The following is a 20,148-nucleotide window of genomic DNA, read 5'->3' as shown; positions in this document are numbered from 1 at the left end:
CAAAGTAGACCCATATATATATATATATATATATATATATATATATATATATATATATATATATACACATACATATACATACACACACACACACACACACACACACACACACACACACACACACACACACACACACACACACACACACAAATTGATTGACATTTAGTGATTTAAATTTGCCAATTATAATTTTATTGGAACAACACTGAATGCCTTAACAGCAAGATAAGCAGTATACATTATCACCCCTCAATGAGTGCTGCTGCTTCCTCTTCAAAGAATGTCACAAGGTTCAAATGCAAGATCTCCTTCACTAATCTCATACTGTTTAATTTTTGATAAGATGATTGATAATTTGATTAGATGATTGAATTTAACAATTGGCTTAGTTTCTGGTGTCATTCAAAAGGGATCCTGTACCTGACAGCCTGGGATGACATGACTAACAAGCCACGATGCTTTGCCAGAGATGGCCTGCATCTGTCTCCCTTGGCCTTCAGGCTCCTGGCAAAAGCTCTTGCTTCCTCCACAGTGCCTTTTGTAGGTAACACCATGAGGTCAAAACTACCAACATGAACATTTCATCAAAACGTAAATTAAAGGTTATGCTGCTAAATGCTAGGAGTCTAAACATGAAATTGCACTCATTGCAAGCATTCTTAACCCTGGAAGAAGCTGACATTTGTGCAGTCACAGAAACCTGGTTCAAAGCTCCAGAGAGCACCCCCGCCATACCAGGTTACTCAACCTATCATTCATTCAGACCCCAAGCCGTGGGCAGCAAAACAAAAGGAGGTGGAGTTGCAATATATATAAAAGACATACACACCTCTAGGCTGGTCAAACAGTATGATGCACAGGAAACACTCCAGGTGCAGTTAGCAATTGACAAGACCCCTATTCAAATCATAGCTAGATCAGGCCTCCAACTCTGACTCAAGATGCCCACTCCATCTATCTGGACCTCTTTGAATCTATCAAGATTCAACCCTTTACCTTGATCCTGGGCGACTTTAATTATCCAGCCATAGACTGGAAGAAATACTCTTGCTAAAACACAAATGCCCAGAGATTCCTTGATTTCGTCAATGCAAATGCCTTGGACCAGTTGGTTGACACCCCCACAAGAGGTGAAAATATCTTGGACTTGGTATTAACCAACATGCGTATCCACTGCAGCATCCCTACAGTGTCATCATCCCTGGTAAGATCCCACCACAAAGCAGTCACTTTTGAAGTCACTATCTCCCCTGACCCCCCCCCCCCCCCCCCACAGCTAGGGTCAAACAAAAAAACTTCTCCAAAGCTGATTACAACCTCCTGAGGGAAGGTATAAATAGCTTCACAGCCCCCTCCCCCTCCACAGAAACTGACACATATGTCCAAACATACACCAAAGTACTATATGAGCATTTATATAGCTGCATGGAATCAGGAATACCAGACCGGACAAAATCCTCCTCGTCAAGGAAGCGTAAACCTGTCTGGTGGACATCTACAATAAATAAACTCTATAATAAAAGGAAAAAATTGTTGTCCAGGACCAAGAAGGAGCAGGTGTCTAATTGGAAGCAATCTCTCCTTAGCCTGAACAAGTAAATAAGAGCACTAGTGAAATCCTCCAAAGCAGACTTCGAGTCCAAACTGGCCACATCTACTAAAGACAATCCTAAGGCTTTCTTCACATATGTCCACAATCTCAAGGGAAGCACCCAGATCTACTCAGAACTGGTGGTCAAGGACACCACATACGCAAACCCTGTAGATATAGCCATCCTGCTGGCAGACAGGTTCGGTGAAAACTTCACTCCTCTGTTGCCCCCCCCCCATCAGTAAAACAGGACATCCCCAGTATCTGCCCCCTTCCCCTTATCTCTAGGGAGCAAGTCATCACTACCCTCTCAAAGGCAAAAAATACAGCCTCCATGGGACAAGGTAACATCCCAGGCTACATCCGACATGAACTCAGAAAGGAACTTGCAGCACCATTAGGCACCTTATTCAACCAAAGGCTGAATACCGGCTTTGTCAAAGCCAAGTGGAGGACAGCTACTGTCATCCCTTTCCACAAAGGTGGAGCGTCCACCGATCCAAGAAATTATAGACCCATCAGCCTAATTAGCCTGATCTGCAAGGCCATGGAGTGGATTATCATGGACCTTATTAATAAGAACACTGGCAACCTCCAGACACTTGATCTCACACAGTTTGGTTTTGTCAAGGGGAGGTCATGCCTGTTAAATTTGGTTGACTTCTTTGAGACAGTCACCAAGGCCATAGATGAGAGGAAGATGATGCACACCACCTACCTTGACCTGACCAAGGCCTTCAATACTATTCCTCACTCAGGTATAATAGATAAACTCTCTCAACTAGGCATCAATCCATATGTTACCAGATGGGTAACCAACTGGCTCACTGATAGAACCCACCTAGGCAAAATAGGGGACACCAGCACAAGTAGTAGACCCATAACAAGCAGTGTACCCCAGAGATCAGTCCTAGGGCCTCTGCTGTTTGGGATATTCTTCTTAGGGGTGCATACCAAATCTACTGGGCTATGGCTGACAAAGTCTGCAGATGACTGCCAGCTGGGTGCTGTCATCAATTCCCCTAGTGATATGGACATCCTCCAAGAGGGTCTCACCCAAACAAATGACTGGTGCCAGAAACATGATGGCCTCAAACTGAATGCCAAAAAATGCATCATCATCCCTTTTGGGGAGAATGACGTCTCCACAAATTATCACATTGATAATAAGGCACTAAGCATGCAATCAGTCATGAGGGACTTAGGAACCCAGGTTGATAGCAACCTGAGTTTTGACCACCATATTGCATCCGTTGTATGGAAAGCTTTCTACATGGATCACCTCAATGGTAAGGGTATCTCATCCAGGGACAAGGTGGTCATACCATCCCTGTATTCTTCCCTTATAAGACCAATTATTGAATACAATGCCCCTTTCGGCATGTACCTCACAAAGCAAATGCAGCAGCTTGAGAGACCACATAGATTCCTGACCCAGAGAATCCAGGGCCTCAAACATCTACCCTGCACAGATAGCCTAAAAGCCCTGTCCCTCTACTCATTCTCCTAGAGACTCCTCAGAGGTGACCTCTGTCTGGCATACAAAGCAATCTCAGACCCCACCATGATGGGACTGCTGCATATCTGCAAGTCAAGCTCCACTCGAGTAACCCACATGTGAGACCTTAACCTGGTCTGTGACATCAACAGGATTTGTTGGCAGGACAGATTTGTGTCCCAGAGACTCCCCCTTTTGTGGAATAGACTCCCTCTCCACATAAAGCAGAGTACCTCATTAAACCTTTTTAAGTGCAACCTGGATAACTGGATGGGGAAGAGAAAATACACCCCTGGCATTCCACCTATGTCCCTGCAGGACAGTAGCATAGAGTGCTAACTTGTTGGAACATGGGCTAAATTCTTGGCTAGGCTATTATGGGCTACAGGGACAAAAGCCTAGTAACTTCTTATGATCCTATGATCCTATGATTACTGAATGTCCTGACTGTATCGATATTTGGACGATATGTTAAACTGCAGTCCCATCTGCTTACAGAGATAGTGGTAGCTCGTGTGGATGTAAAAGATCCCACAGCTCCTGTCCAAATAAGTAGGGAAAGTTTCCTGATGTCCTGGCCAAATTTCCCCTAGTAGTAGAAGTACCACCTAGAGTTTCCCCTGAAAAGTTGGCACTAGCCTTGTGGGACTAAGCCAGTCAACAAAGGATAAATAAAATAATAAAAAAAGCTCCACTATAACTTTGTCTATGATTACATATGCACTATTGTATAGGCCTTAAATTATTTAGGAGTAACAGTAATTCTGTGCTTTCCACAGTATGTATAAACTCTGAGATTCTGACATCCAAAATGCACTACCTTGCATTTTCTGCAATAAACGTCAATGTCCACTTGCCTTCCTGTTCCCAGAACCAGTGATGGCTCACCTGTAAATGCTGTCCACCAGCTGATGATCCAATTCACACCTTTGTGACACCTGAAGACGGATCTACTGAAGTTCTTAGCTTCTGATATACATTAGATATGAAAATACCATGGTAAATGCTAAACTCAGTACAGATTGCTGTGGCAATGCCCTTGTTAGCCTCATCTAGAAGGTAAACAATGAGCCCTATAACTGCATCAGTTCCTAATCCTATTTCTTATATTCTCACATAGCCCAATATCTTTCATTTTCTATATAGCTTTCTGTAGAGAACTGTTGCTAAACCTTTGATATGATCCCAGTATAAAAAAAACATAATAATTTAAAATGTTTTTGTTCAGTCAAAAAATGGTAGCAGATTGGACTGACATGATGCATCATTTATAAATTCAACCTTCAAATCATCCAGTGGTTAATCATGCTTCAATAATTTTACTGCATTTTCTTTAAAATAATTTCTCTATAAACTTTTCCAAAAAAGTAGCAAGCAAGCAAACAACTTGTCAGTAATTAAAAATGATTTTATTGAGACTATATACTATGTTTCATTCACATCAAGAACAAGAAATATATTTTCAAATGCATTATTCTATGTCGAAACATTTTATGTGTGTGTGTGCGCGTGCATGCCTGCGTGTGTGTGTGTGTGTGTGTGTGTGTGTGTGTGTGTCTGTGTATATACCTACCTTCTGACAATATCATTTTTTTATGAATAATAGTTGTAGAAATAAATAATAACAACCTAATTTGTGAAAATTAAATACACCAGTAAACTACATTTTTATTTCCAAGGATTTCCATGTGCAGGGTACTTTGGCTGCAGCTTTAAGATCATGTAATATATGTATTAAGGTATTCTGCATCTAGTTTACAGTTCCTACAATATTTAGAAAAGACAATGTTATAGAAACAGCTTCTTTATGATAATTTATTACTGTTCTAAGTACTGACTTCTTCTCACAGTACTTGCTATAGGCCAAAGTGTAATATCACTCACAACTACTCTAGTCTTCCTCTCTCTCTCTCTCTCTTTCTCTCTCTTTTTTGGTCTCTGTGTTTCTCTTGTTCTCTTGGGAACAGCTGCATTAGGAAAAATGAATAAGTATCTGCCTTAAAGGGACACAGATTTGTCCTGTAGTCACATGAAATGGGAATAGTGAACAGCAAAGCAATTGTAGGGAAAGTACCATATAGCCATATTTCAAGCACCAAGTAAAGACTGTCAGACAAGTTAAATAAATGTCCAGGATACAGTCACGGTTGAACATCCAGGGGGAAATAAAAATAGAGGGGAGAGCCTGTTGTCTGAAATAAAGGTCACCTACAAGAAAAACTTTTAATTAAACCTAAAGATTCTGAGTTGCCCCTGAGCGACAGACTGGTAGGCCTAGTTAAATTTTCAGCACGGCAGTTGTATCCTCCCCCTCCAACTACATATGTATCCCTTCCCACATTTCCTTAGGCAGGTGAGACAGTAATTTCCGTCATTCTTAGCTAATGGACAGGGTTATGTCCCCAATAACTACAGCACATGTGAGCACAGTTGTAACAGGCTCATCCTTGGTGAGTGGGGAGCTCTGATTGTCTCTCATCTTCGCTGCTCAGTGACTGCCATGGGAAGAAAGAGACACAGGGAGGCTGTCAGAGATAGATTGGGTCATAAGAAATGTCATCTCTCACACTAAAAATGGGACGATTTTTTTCCTAGAAGGATCAGAAAAGGCAATGCAATACTGGGGGATCTAGAAGGAAAAGTGGCAAAATTTAATACGTAGGATTGGATTTCATTAATCTTTTTTTCTACATGTGCACTTTAAATTCATCTCTAGATGATGAAGACATACTGAACGTATGAAGAAAGCGCAAACCATGCAAGAGCCAGACAGCATTCAAATAAATGCGAGTCACAAACAGTTTGTACTTTATGAACTTTTCTGTTCAACTTTTGGAGCTTGTATAATGCAGTAAAGCATTTGAAACTCTGAACTACAAATCTGATAACCTGTGTTTAAATCTTGCCAACTGTCAGTCTCCACTTGCAAACAAGTTATGTGGTAGACTTAACATCTCTGTGCTGTAAGATCTTTCCTGAATATGTATTTATTAACACTGTACACATTCAGAAGTATTCTTTTCAACTCCAGGAGGTGATATAATGCAGTATAGCATTTCAAATGCTGAACTATAAATGGCATAACCTTTATTCGAATCTTATCAGCCTTCACTTACAAACAGCTCTGTGCTGTTCATTTAAAGCCTTTGCAGTCCTGGAACTTTCCTGAATAATTGGCCTCTGCCCTCACAGAATGTAATCAGTTGCTAAAGATATGAAATATTATATTATATTATATTAATAAATGCATACCATGCACAGATAAGAAAATATGGATTCAGCAACCAACAATCTCTTAAGCTGTAAAACTATAATACAACACTATGGAGTTTTAATGTAAACAGTATGTTATAATAACACCTTTGATAATGACCCAAAGCTACCCTGTATGTGTGTGATTAAAGTGTATATCAAAAAAGGATCAAAACACAATGTATTATCATATACTATATACAAACTTAATAAGGACACCAGAACAAATGACATCCAGGTAATCAATACTATTTGTGTTTGATATTGTGATGCTGTCTGCAAATAAGAAATATTATAAATGTATTTGACAATCCTCTTTCCATCAAATACTTTAGTGGATATAAACTCATATAACATTGTTTGCTGCCTAAGGGAATCATCCACATTCTGAGATACAAGACCAGAATTAAATTATTAAGTGTGGCATACATATACAGAACACAGAAATACAGGACAGAAATATTCCGCATACTGAAAGCACTGACTGCAGTGCTGACATAAAAATAGACTGGGAGATGAAACTAGCGGGATTTTTGAAGGTTGGATAAAAATGAAAGTGAAGAGCAAAGGACAGAATGAGAACAGCAGTCAGAGCAAAGGATTAAGGCTGTGAGCTGTCTGGTAGTTAGCACAGAGGGTTAAGGCTATTAGGTGTTAACAAGTTGCTTCAGGTAGTTTGGGGTTTAATTCCCTCAACCTTTATTTGCCTACTGTGTTACTCTGAACAAATTGCTTATCAAAACATTGCTGTGGGACAATTGGAAAACTAGGCCCTTTAGTGGACTTCTTGACTACATGTCAAGTAGTTTCCTATGAATCTTAAAGAGCAAACCAAAGGGAATTAAAAAAAACAGAAGTTGAGTAAACTGAAAACAAGGAGGTGCATTTTAGAATGGAAATGCTGCTAGACATTTTGTTTGCAGATGTGCCTAAATGTGAACCATGTCTCTAGTAAGGGCTATAGACAAGACAAAAAAGTACATCCATGACCATTTTACCTGAGGAAACATTTAAGGTCCTCTTCAGCAACACTGTAGAGATGATGGGAAACAGATTTGCACTCTTATTAGCTGACAAGTGCGAGTATTTTGAAGAATAAGAGTACACTCAAGTTTGGATAGTTAAATATAGGCACACAACTGTGAGAATGATATTGTTGTTATAGAGGCAACTGTAGGGTAAGTACTAGCAACTTTCTGTTAAACTTCCTATCCCAAATTCTATTTGCCTCTTTTTGCTTTTGCCAGTTTTGCATTTATATTCTGTCTGTTAAAGGTATCGACATGACTATATTATGATAAAGTGTGTTTTTTTCTGTGAAATTAAATGCATAAATAAAAACATAGTATTCTATCACTAGATTTCCAGTCAGAATTGTCATTTCTTTGAATCTGCTTCTCTTATCAGATGAATTATTATGCAATCATATGTTGTCGCCTCACAGATAGACGTTGCCCTGTTCGATTCTCAGCTACAGCATCTTCTGTGTAGAGACATGCGTGAATGGGCGTACCTTAGTTGAAGGTTGTGCATCAGGGCTGGCAACTCGGCACGTAAAAATCTACTGCCAATCCTTAGCGGACCGGCCGGGAAAAGCCGAAAGAAACAACATTGTTTAAATATACCAGGCCCTTTACTGAGTGAGATCCTTTGTTTACTCTAGCTATATACAACCTAAACATCAGGAAATTCTTCATTTTGTATGGAATATTCTCTTCATTCCAGTGTGTATTGTGAAACTGTATTATAATGAGGTATCTGTGGTGCAAGGTTTGATTCCCTCAGACTCCGTTGCCTAACTGTGTGACTCGGTGCAAATCGGTTAACCAGACACCGCTCCTGGGCTGCATTTGAAAAAGTTTCATGGAGATCAGTGCTCTACCCCAGAAAATAAATAAAAATAAATAAATAACTAAATAAATCTCCAGTCCTTGAAAGATACAGCAGATGGTAAGCAAGAACGTTATTAGTTATGTAGTCTGTGTATGAGCAGTCCCTGACAATAATGCTGCATTTCTGCTGAGGTATTTGCTGAAATGCAAAAGACCTGCCAGTGAAACTTGAGAGGTTTCTCAGATCATTGGATCATAGGATAGGCTTCCATATGATGTCATTGCTGTCACTGCTTGTTTCTGAGCTGAGGGTAGTATGAAGGATTGTGGGCAACTTCTTAGTATAGTCTGTGTGGCTGTTTGACAGTCAAAGTGAACTAAACTTCATAACATGCACTGGATTAGCTGAGAATGTTGGAGTGTAGTGTTGTGTGTTAGACATGGTCATGCAGGTCCTGTGCCAGTTGACTGGATGAGGTATGTTTTCTCAAACTGGTACTGGTATTCCACTATGTGGATATATATGTGATCTTAACAACTTGCAAGGCTAGACCTGTGTGCACCCCAGCTCGTAATGTTGGGTAATGTAGCTTTGACTGGAGAAATGTGTGCCTGTGACTATTTAATTGGGGTGTCTTAACATCAAGCAATCAGACAGCAATTGTATGTGCTCAAATGTATTATCTCTTAGAAATTTAACTGAACTGCTAAACAGTTGGACAGATGCTTTACAGTTCTTTGGGATGGCCATTAAGACCACATGAATATTGCTATTACTAATAGCTTTTATTCATTTATTTATATATTTTCAGTTTGTTTACTGGGACAGTCCATTGGGCTGAGAAGAGCCCATTTTCAATGGGGAGAAATAAGGTCCAAAAAATGATACAATGTAAAACAAAACAGCTTCTCACTTTCCCCTAGCAAAGTGAGAACATTCTAGTCAGAAGTTTTCTGCTTCAAAATCTCAGTTTATCTAAACCTCTGTTAAGAGCCCAAGTACTAACATAAATACAAAAAGTGATGCGGCTCTCATGAAAAGCCGTTTACTAAATAAAACCATTACTAAGAGGAAAAAGAAAGTAAAAAAACATGACAGGTAAAAAAGTCAAAGGGCCTGTAAATAATGTCTTTTCCAATCATATCAAACATGCTCATTCTATAAATAAAAGTTCTAATAAAACGGAACTGATGAATCTTAATGCGTTCAAAGTCACTCATACTAGCTCTACTATGACTGATATTTTTGATAAAACGTTGCCTAATTCTATAAATCTTAGCAACATGAATAAGAACTCAGGTTTTAATGAAAACATTAATGGTGACCAATTATACTGTCCCAAATTTAATAATGTTGCAGTAACAAAAGTAGAGCTAACGCGAAAACAAGACTTGGGGCCTTCTGACTGTTTGAATCATGTACCAGCACCTTTATTCACATTAAATATTAACTCTGACAAAAGTAATCATAGTAAAAGACACATATTAATGGTACAGATTCAGGGAGGACTTAGTTCCAAATACAAACAAAGTGAGATCACATCCTGCCAACACATCACACAAGCATAGGCTAAAGGCAGAGATGTAACAGCAGTGTTTACATAAAGGAAGACCTGGCACCTAAGAAACATAAGAATAAAAAGAGTATAAATTCATCTAACTCTTTTGGTATATGTAGCTCTAAAAATAATATTCATGAACTTCAGATTTTCAAAACTGATCACACTATGCCAACTTCTTCCCTATATCTAGAACTGATCGTAAATAGGTTCATAGGCTCATAGGAGGTTACTAGGCTAGCGGCGCTAGAGCCTTTACTAGCATAGCCATGTTAATCCTAAGTATCTCCATTTGCTCTTTCTGGGTAGTTCACAGAATTAATTTATGAACAGAGCAGGTCTGTGATCAACACTGTCTAACCCTGTCCAAGAGGGACATGGGTGCCACCCAGGGTTGAATTTGTGGTCTCCCATCCAATTATCTAGGTTGCATTTTAAAAAGGTCATTGAGGAGCTCTGTTTTACATGAATAGGAAGTCTATTCCGGAGAAGTGGCAGGCACTGGGAGACATAGCTCTTTCTCCAGCATGGTCTGTTAATGTTACAAGCTAGGTTGAGATCCCTAGAGTGAGTAACTCTTGTGCCATTTGACTTGCAGATGTGCAACATTTCCATTAGTGCAGGGTTAGAGATTGCCCTATAGGCCAGTCACATACATAAATAGATAGATACTATCAATTTTTAAACTAAGAATAATTGTGTGTTGCTATGGTCCAAGTATCTTGGATGACATGCATATGAATTACCTTACTAAATTCAACAAGCTTATTGATAAGTCCAATTTTTTTAGGGTTAGCTTAGACTACCCAGATATTAACAGGAAGTATTACAGTGGTGGGAATATGTATTCTAAATACTTTCCTAACATATTGGCCTATTATGGATTGCAACAACTTATAACTGATAAAACAAGAAGTAAGCATATTTTAGACCTCTTAGCAACCAATGTACCACATACTTTAACCGATATTGCCAAAGGTCTTCTTTAGGAACCTCAGGTCATAATTCTATCTACTTTGAGATTACTACCATGAAACATATGACCAGAAATGTTAAAAAGTATCAGAATCACAAGTTAAATTACAAAGACCTATTAAATACATTAGTAAGTACTAGCTGGTGTCTTGAACATGTAAAGTTTAATGAGATATTTGAGTGCCACACACTCAGAAATATATTTAAAACTAATATACAAAAAACTTCTACAGCAACAGGAAAATCTTGTACTCATTGTTTCCCATTATAGTGGGAAAAAAGCTCACTTCCTAATATAAAAGCAAGAAAAAATATTTAGAATATATAAATATTGTCCAAATAAACTTAACAAAGCCAAACTCAACAAACTTAATAAGACATTAAAGTTAAACATACAAGTAAATTTGAAGCTATATGAAACAAATAATATATGAAACAAGAAAAATATATAAATAAATTAATAGGAATGTTAAGCTGAAACACCTATTTGTGCTATTATGATAGGTGATAAACTCATTTATGATTTAAATTGAATAGTTTACAAATTTAATCATTACTTCATAACCATCTATGGATATCAGTATGATTGTAGTCCCTAAATAAATGCTTTTTTTACTTCTCCAGAAGTACCTTGTCCCTTTATTTACCTGCAGGTTCTGATTTAGCACCATCAATAATCATTTCTAACATTAAAGATCACATTAAGTTACTACTAAAACCTATATTTAGTAATCTTTTATATCACAGGCTTGTACTGACATCTTGCATACTGTCAAATGCCATCCCAGTTATAAAAAAAAAGGAGACAGAAAGAAATGTTCAACCTATAAGCATGTCTTCATGTAAATACTTTAAACATTATTTACTTGATCTTACTTGATCTTTACCCGTGGAGGTGGTGCTGCGGTAGCATTATCTCCTCACAGTAAGATGCTGTCCGGTTCGATTCTCAGCTAGAGTGTCTTCTGCATGGAGACATTCATGAATGGGCGTACCTTCGTTGAAGGTTGTGCATCAGGGCTGGTAACTTGGCATGTAAAAATCAAATACCAATCATCAGCGGACCGGAGTTCCGCTGTGGCGACCCCTAACCGGGAAAAGCCTAAAGACACAAACAAATTATTTACTTGATCTTATTAATAACACTTTTAGTGGCAACATTATTGAATTATGCCAGCATGGCTTTGTTAAGGGGGAACTCTACCGTATCCAATTTAATTGATTTTTATGAAGAGATATCTTTAGCTGTAGAAGAGAGGCTAGCCACTAGTGTATTTTTGGACATGGCCAAGACATTTGATTCTTTGTCATCCATAGCTTTAAAAGCTACATTAAAGATGTCAAATATTAATCCCTATATTATAAATTGGATTAATAACTAGTTGACTGATTGAAAGCAATCCATTGCTATTCAAGGACATCATTCTAGTTATCTTCTGGCCAACACAGGTGTCCTGCAGGAAGATGTAGTTGGGCTTGCGCTGTTGAACATTGTCATTGATTCTATACCTCAGATTAAATCATGCTGTCTGAGCAAATACTCAGATCTTAAACTAAGATTTATAATTTTATGATGGACCTAATTAATGTAAATGAGTCCAGGAAGGGAAATAGCATTCTGGGCTAGGACAACAAGTTTGATGAATATAGTGTAAATGTACTTTAAAAAGACAACTATTTCATGTTCAATATATTTGAAAAAAACACAAACTTAAAATAAGCTGGTTTCTTTAAGGACCTCAGAACAATCATAAGTAAGAACTTTACATTTTGGAAACAAGTTGATATTGTTTGTACTCAAGCCATGAGACAATTTGGAATTATGATGAAATTGTTGTATAGAAAACCTATATTAGATGCATAGTTGGGGCGGCTGCAGTTTTGCAGTGGTTAGCATTGCCACCTCACAGAAAGAGGCTCTCTGGTTCGATCCTCGGCTGGGGTGCCTTCTGTGTGGAGTCTGCATGTCCTCCCTGTGGTCGTGTGGGTTTCCTCCGGGTGCTCCGGTTTTCTCCCACATCCCAAAGACATGCTATAAGTGGATTGGACACTCTAAATTGGCCCTAGGTGTGAGTGTGTGTGTGTGTGCCTTCTGTGGAAGGTTGGGCACCAGGCTGACAACTTGACACCATAAAACTCCACTGCCAATCATGAGCGGACAGGTGATCCACTGTGGCATCCCCTAACCAGGAAAAGCCGAAAGAAGAAGAAGAAAATTAGATCCATAGTTGAGTATAACAGTAGTTTCTATGTGTACAGTAAAGGATAACTTAAATCCATTAAAAGGATACAAAGAATATTTACAAAAAAAGTTGGCCTTCTGAACTCAGTTTACCATCATGTAAAAATTAAAACTCTATACACTTTGCATTGTTTTTTAAACACTTAATAAAATCAACACTTAAGACATAGACAAACATACATTAACAGAAAAGAAAACAAACCATTTTAACATTTTCCATTTAAATACAATATACAATACATATATTTTCCTTGCTGCTATCAATAGTCCAACATTACAAAAAAATTGCTAAATTCCTGACTTCCTTTAAGTTTCACTCCCCCTCCTTCTGAATATTATTATGCATGTATTGTTCCCAAATTTCCATTAACATCTATGGACTTTGCTCTTCTCCTTTTCTAGATATCCTTCTTCCAGTTCTTTTATCTCTTTTATAATATTCAATAGCTCAAATACAGTTGGTGTAGATTTTGATTTCCATTTTCTAATTACTGCTTTTTGGCAGTCAATAGAATTATACTTAATAAGGCCTTACTATATCTAGTCATTTCAGATCCTGTATATTCCAATTCAAAAGAATCAAAATATGCTATCTCATTACACTCCCAAAACATATGTTCCCAAGTTACCTCTTTCTTCTCCATCACACCTCTAACATTTGCTACATACCTGAGGAAAAATTCTTTGAAGCTTGCTTGGGTTATAAAAATACTTATGAAAACACTTCTGAACAAAATCCTAAACCTTCTAGATTTTGCTTGCATACCTGACAGCCATATATATGTCTTCCCATAGCTTTCTTGTAAATTGCTTTTCCAGTTTCTCTACCCAGTCTTTTCTAACCCCCTCTGATTGATTCTTATAGTTATCATGCAATATTTTATATGTCCTAATTATCTCTTTTTTAACAACTGTATCTGTTCCATATTCAACCAAAAACTCTATCAGAGCAAGACTTTCACTTAAAATTCCCCTATCCCTTTCTCTTTGCCTGTACTCTGAAATTAAGCCGTGGTAGAGAAGGCAATCTCTAGCTTGAAATCCAAATATCTTCTTTGCCCCATCTCACTCTATTACCTTTACTGCTTGAGTTCTTTGCTCTCAATATCTTGTTTCCTTTGCTATGTTTCTTCAGGAAATTCCAGGCCCCCTTGCCTATTTTTTGTACCACTACATCCATCCATCCCTATTGGCAAAATCTCCTTACTCCATTCTTGCATTGGGTTAGTTCTTAGGATACTTTCTGCTACTTTATGAATATTATATTATGTTTGGTTGTTGTTATTCTCCTTAAGGATATGCATTCCAAATCTCACCCATTCTCTATTTCTTGAACTTACCTCTTGCTTCATCATCATCCCTGTCCACTTTGAATTATAACCTTTTGCTTCTGTTATGTATATGAACCTTAACTCTGTAGCTCTAAAATATCCCTTCAAATCAAATAAACCTAAACCACCTTGTTCTTTTGGAAGGATCAGTTTATCTCACTTAATTCTTATCCTCTTTCCCTCCCAGATAAATTCTTTCAATTCTTTATTAATTATTGTCCACAATTGCTCCTCAGGTTGATGAAAGTATGCCTGACCCATGTACAAGGCTATAGGGACTAAAAACATTTTCACTGTTTGCCATTTTTTAGCTAGTATAGATATAAACACTGTATAATCTTGGCTTAAAATTGAAAATGGATCTATAAGAAGCTGAGTCTGAAGGGACTTACTGTCTTTAGGTAACACAGCCACCATAGCTTTCTTCCAAGATGCTGGTGCTTCTCCTCCTTTTAAAATACTGTTAAACAAAATCTTCTAGATCTTTATTACTTTCTTCCCTCCTAACTTTCAAACTTCCACAGGATCCTGAAGATTGATTATACATCACTGTTTTTATCTCATCATCTCTTATCTTTACTGTTAGCTGTTGAGTCTTGTCTACTTCTAACCTTGGTGTAATTCCATTTGTACTCTTTCTTGATTTCCACAGTTCTCTACTTTATACAAATTTTCAAAAAAATCTGGAATATCTCAAAAGCCTGTACAAGATCTCTGGTTATTTTTCTTGATATAGATTCTCTCAGTATGGCAACAACCCTTTTAATGTTCTGTTGCCTAAGTCATTGTGCTAAAAGTTTTTGTTTTCTGGAGTTATCAAAACATAGTTGCTTAACTGTGAGATTTCTAAACTCATGCATATTATACAGATACTCCCTTATTATTTCTTTAGGACTTTGCATTTGCTCCTCCTTTTGTTCCATGAGATACACCTTATTCTGCAATATTTTAACTTTTATCAGCCCCTCTAAATAATTTCTATTACTTCTTAATCATATCTCTTTCTCTTTCATTTTATCCTAGTCACTAGCGGTATCTTCTGAAGATATTTCTATCTTTCCTAAAAACTCTTGAATAATTCCTGCTACCCATTTCTTAAATTCTTCTCTTTTTAACAGGTAGGTGGGAAAGCACCACTGTCTTATTTTACTTCATTACCCTGCATTTTTATCTGAGTTTTTATTGGTGCATGATCAGAAATAATTATTGGATGTGTGTCAAAGCTTCAATTAAATGCACATGTGAAATATAATTTATATCTAGTCTAGGCTTGTTATTGTACCTTGAGGAATAATATGTAAATTCTGTCTAAGTTCCTACTATTCAATGTACATCTTCCATACCAAATGTTTTCATAAATTTATTCAGAAATCTTCTCTCTTTTGTTATATTGTTCCTTCTAGGTCCCTTGATACATCTTCACTATTGCAAATCAAATTCCATTCTCCACCCATAAATAATATTTCCTGCTGAAAGTTGATTATTTCTCCAAAAATTTTCTTAAGCTTCATAATAGCAGTTTTCGGTAGAATATAAATACATGCCATGGTATTCCTCTTCCCTTGCCAATAACCCCTTACTACCACAAATCTACAATTTTTGCCTTTTTTCTCATCTATCACTGTTGGAATCCCTCTATCAATTAGTAGAATTACTCCCCTTTTCCTCTGCCCCTGATATTCTGCTAAATATCCATTCTAAAACCCTCTCTTTGTCAAATGTACATGCTCATTTCTTTCCAAATGTGTGTCTTGCATAATTGCTGTTTGCATTCTGCATTTCTTATTATAATTCAATGCTCTTTCCTTTATATTTATACCTGTAATGCCATTTACCTTCTTGGATAATATGGACTGCTTAGCCATCATGATAAAAAACTATTGTTCCCACCTGTTACATACGACTTTTTGTTTGAATGTATATTTCCAGCTTTTCTGTTACATGCATATACTAATGTTTGGCAGGCTGATCTTCTACACAGTTGCTTATTCTCATCTCCATTTGAACCTATGCCACATTTTCAAAACTTTTTATTTTAATGAAAACCCTCAAATAAAAGCTAAATACAAAACATCTCATCCTCTATTAACTTGGAACAAGCACATTATGTACATCTTCAAAATATAGAGTTTATATCTCCAGAAGGAAACAATTGTCTCAAATTGATAACTGCACCTACATGCATTACCTAACCTAAAATTAAGGTTATCCTAATTAAAGCTATACACTATGCATTGCTGATACCCGAAAGGTAAATTAATCTTGGCATACAAGATTTATTACGATCAATTATTACAAGTCACTTTGCACACATAAAGAGGTGCTGTGCCTATTTCTCTTCATAATATCAGTTTTAAATTCTGTACCATAAAAGCAGAACTGTGAAGAGACAAACATTTATAACAGTTAGAATACCAGTTCTCTGGAATAAATTACATTCTGAAATCAGAAAATTAAAAAAAAATGAATATTTTTTAAAAATAAAATAGCTCACTGATTTGGTAACAAGGTTTATGATTTAGATTTTGTGGAAACAGCATTTCTTGATGGTTTTTGGACCTAAAACACTGACTTCCCAAACTTATGAAACTATGTGGTCATCACATTATGAGCTAATACCTGGCTCTTTTGTCAGTTGTTATTTATATGTATTTTGTTTTTTAGTATCTGTGTATGGGGATTTTGTAAAAGTAATTTACTTATTTAGGTTTGCTTATTTATTTATTTATGTTTGTTTACTGGTCTAGGGCACCGATTTCACAAGACCAATTTCAGGCCCTGCACAGTGATATCAAGATGACAGCAAAGTTAAACAGTGCAAATAAAGAGCCACAGATACAATGTAGGAGAAAAAAAGTAATAAAACAGGATAATAATATATAAACATTAATTATGAAGTACAAGATGACAATATATAGTTTAAAAATTGAAAGACTCAGCCATGCTAGAATTTTCACTGTGTAATACCTTTATTCTTTAAGTCTTTATGAGTATATTCAAGCCAATAAAGCTAAACTCCACTGATTCTGTAGTGGTAGTGACGGTGATTGTTAAAAATAAACAAAGCAGAAATGTTGTGATTTTCCAGCACCTCTTTCTGCTAGTAGTCAAACTGAAATTCTCAGATCAGAAGATTAGCTGAAACAAAAATCTGGTGTTTCCACCAAAAACTTTAATTTCTATTGCTTTTCTGTAAAATGTTCTCAGTACATATCTAAGAAATATGTGTGCCTTCATTCAGCAGTGTTTCATACTAACAAGATTTTTGGGTGTTTCATAACTGCTCACATCCAGAATTCCTTTATTTTTCCACTACTGCTTTAACTCTGAAAATAGAATACACTACATTCTAAATCTAGACCCTCCAACAAGGATGCATACATGTTTGGTTTCAAACATAAGTTTTCTATTAGCTCTTCCCACCATAATTAAATGCCAAAGTGGATACATCCCAGGCATAACCTAAAAAACAAAGTTCACTTGTTTACTCATCCCTCATCATCTGTGTCAGTGGGAGTGTGTGAGTAAAAGTACAGAGCGCATGTGTGTGCATATTTGTGTGTGTGTGTGTGTGTGTGTGTGTGTGTGTGTGTGTGTGTGTGTGTGTGTGTGTGTGTGTGTGTGTGTGTTTGATTGTGGTCAGAAATGTATTCCAATGCTAAATCTGCTTTGGTAACTTATTGTTGTAAATCAAACCTTTTGTACAACAATTTAAAGAGACCAGAAAATATGTCTGGTGTGTTCTTACCATAGCGTTTCTTGTTAAAAGTAAGACTGCAAAAATACAAAAGAACCAAGTCAGACCACCAAGGCTAGAAGATAGATAAAATCTTTAATAGTCACCATAAAAAGAGATTAGCACTTTTAGGCTACTGCCCTTCATCAGCTCTATCACTTCATAAACTCTCACAGAATTAAAAACCAAATGTGACCAATCATGAATCAAAGAGAATCAGCTGTTGCCAATCAAAACCAGAAACAGGGTATACGCCCCTTTAAAACAGACTTTAATGAGATGACATCATTCAAACCTGGATAAGTGTCCGCCCTTAACTCAGCAATCCACTTAATTTAATCCATTTTAGTACGATCACCCAAGTCCCCGCCTCTTAAACCTCTGAATTGTATTTGTAAAAACATGAAAACAAAACTATGTGCAGGATAATCACTCAAGTGTTTAAATAATGCATCATTGCACCTTATGTTACTAATATGCTGTAGAACTCTTTCTTTTAACAATTGCAATGGCAATTGCAAAACATGTCAGTATATTAATAGGAACAATAGCTTTATATATCCTGTAACGGGAAAAATATTTAAACCACATTTATATGCTACCTGTCGCACCAAGAATTTGGTTTATATTGCTACTTGCAAACACTGTCAATGTCTTTATGTGGGGAAAATGAATTGCATGTTAAAAGAAAGAGTTCTACAGCATATTAGTAACATAAGGTGCCATGATAAGCTTATGATGTGATAGATCTGATGAAGGGCAGTAGCCTGAAAGTGCTAATCTTTTTTTATGGTGTCTATTAAAGATTTTATCTATCTTCTAGTCTTGGTGGTCCGACTTGGTTCTTTTGTATTTTTAAAACCTTTTTACAAGTTCGGACTTTTGGTGTTTACCAGCTCTCTCTTTGTTTTTAAAAGTAAGACTGCAGTATCTAAATGCATTTGGAGTAATCTTGAGCTATAATGATTGCCAATAGATGTGAGCAGTTGCCAAACTTAAAAGAGATAATCTCCAAAATTACAGATAATGGTCATACCTGGGCATTTCTCACAACCAAAGGTGCATAACTAGTTGGCCATGATCCAGATATCACTAATCATCAATTATTTTTCAAACACAGATACTGTAGCACATGACTTTGGGTAAATAAACAGCTTCAAAGAAAATTAAAAGGCAGATTCTATCCATTTGTTAGATAGCCATTTCATCACCAACTATTGTGTCCAGTTTAACACAATTCATTCATTATATCATAGCACAAGTGAGCCTCACAATGATTGTGAACAAAATGGATTTAAAATTTGCTGATCTACATAGTAATGAGGGTAGGTACATGAATGTTTACCTTTAGATATGCACATAAAACCTTACCTGTTGAGTGCATATGCTGAATATCAGTGCAAATGAAACAGCAGTAGGATTAATCTTCAAATTCACACTCATGCACCTGATAAACCATGTACCACAGTGACATATGTTTCTCTGTTAGCAGACTTTACTAAAATGTTACTTTGGTTGAAAGACATTAATGATTTTCTGTCCTGCACAATCACTTCCAGAATTCACTACTGTCAGTACTGAGCTAAAATATCCCACATTATATTAATGGAGTAATCGGTCAGATTTAGAAAACTTTGCAGCACCTCGCTGAGTGAATTTGTGTGACAAGCAGCTGAACACAGGATATATGTGATTCAGAAAACCCAGCTACGCTATGTGGCTAGCCCAAATATCATGGTTAGTCATGCTATATGCTAATGACTGCATAATGAGGTGCTCTGTATTATAATGAGACAAAACAGCATGGTCAAAATTTTGAAATGCTGCAGAATACTGCTTCTATAACTATATATTTGAACTCAGCCATATGTCCATATTGAGATAGAGTAGATTGCAGTTTAATGTTATGGATCGCTGTCCCAGTAATCAAGGAGCCTATGTCTTTAGCACTGGTAACAGTGAGGCATGTACACAATAGGAGGATGACAAGTACACACACACAGTAAAGTACAATTTCCCTTAAGAGCACACAGAGATCACAGTCAGTCTGGGGCTGGTTTCTCCCTCTTTCTCCAGATCCCCAGTAAGACTCCCCACTGACACAGCTATAGGGCTAAGATATCCGCTGAGGG

The sequence above is a fragment of the Protopterus annectens genome, chromosome 10.part0 (assembly GCF_019279795.1).
Source record: "Protopterus annectens isolate FY-2018-M chromosome 10.part0, PAN1.0, whole genome shotgun sequence".
NCBI lineage: Eukaryota > Metazoa > Chordata > Ceratodontiformes > Protopteridae > Protopterus > Protopterus annectens.
This window is presented reverse-complemented; position numbering follows the sequence as displayed.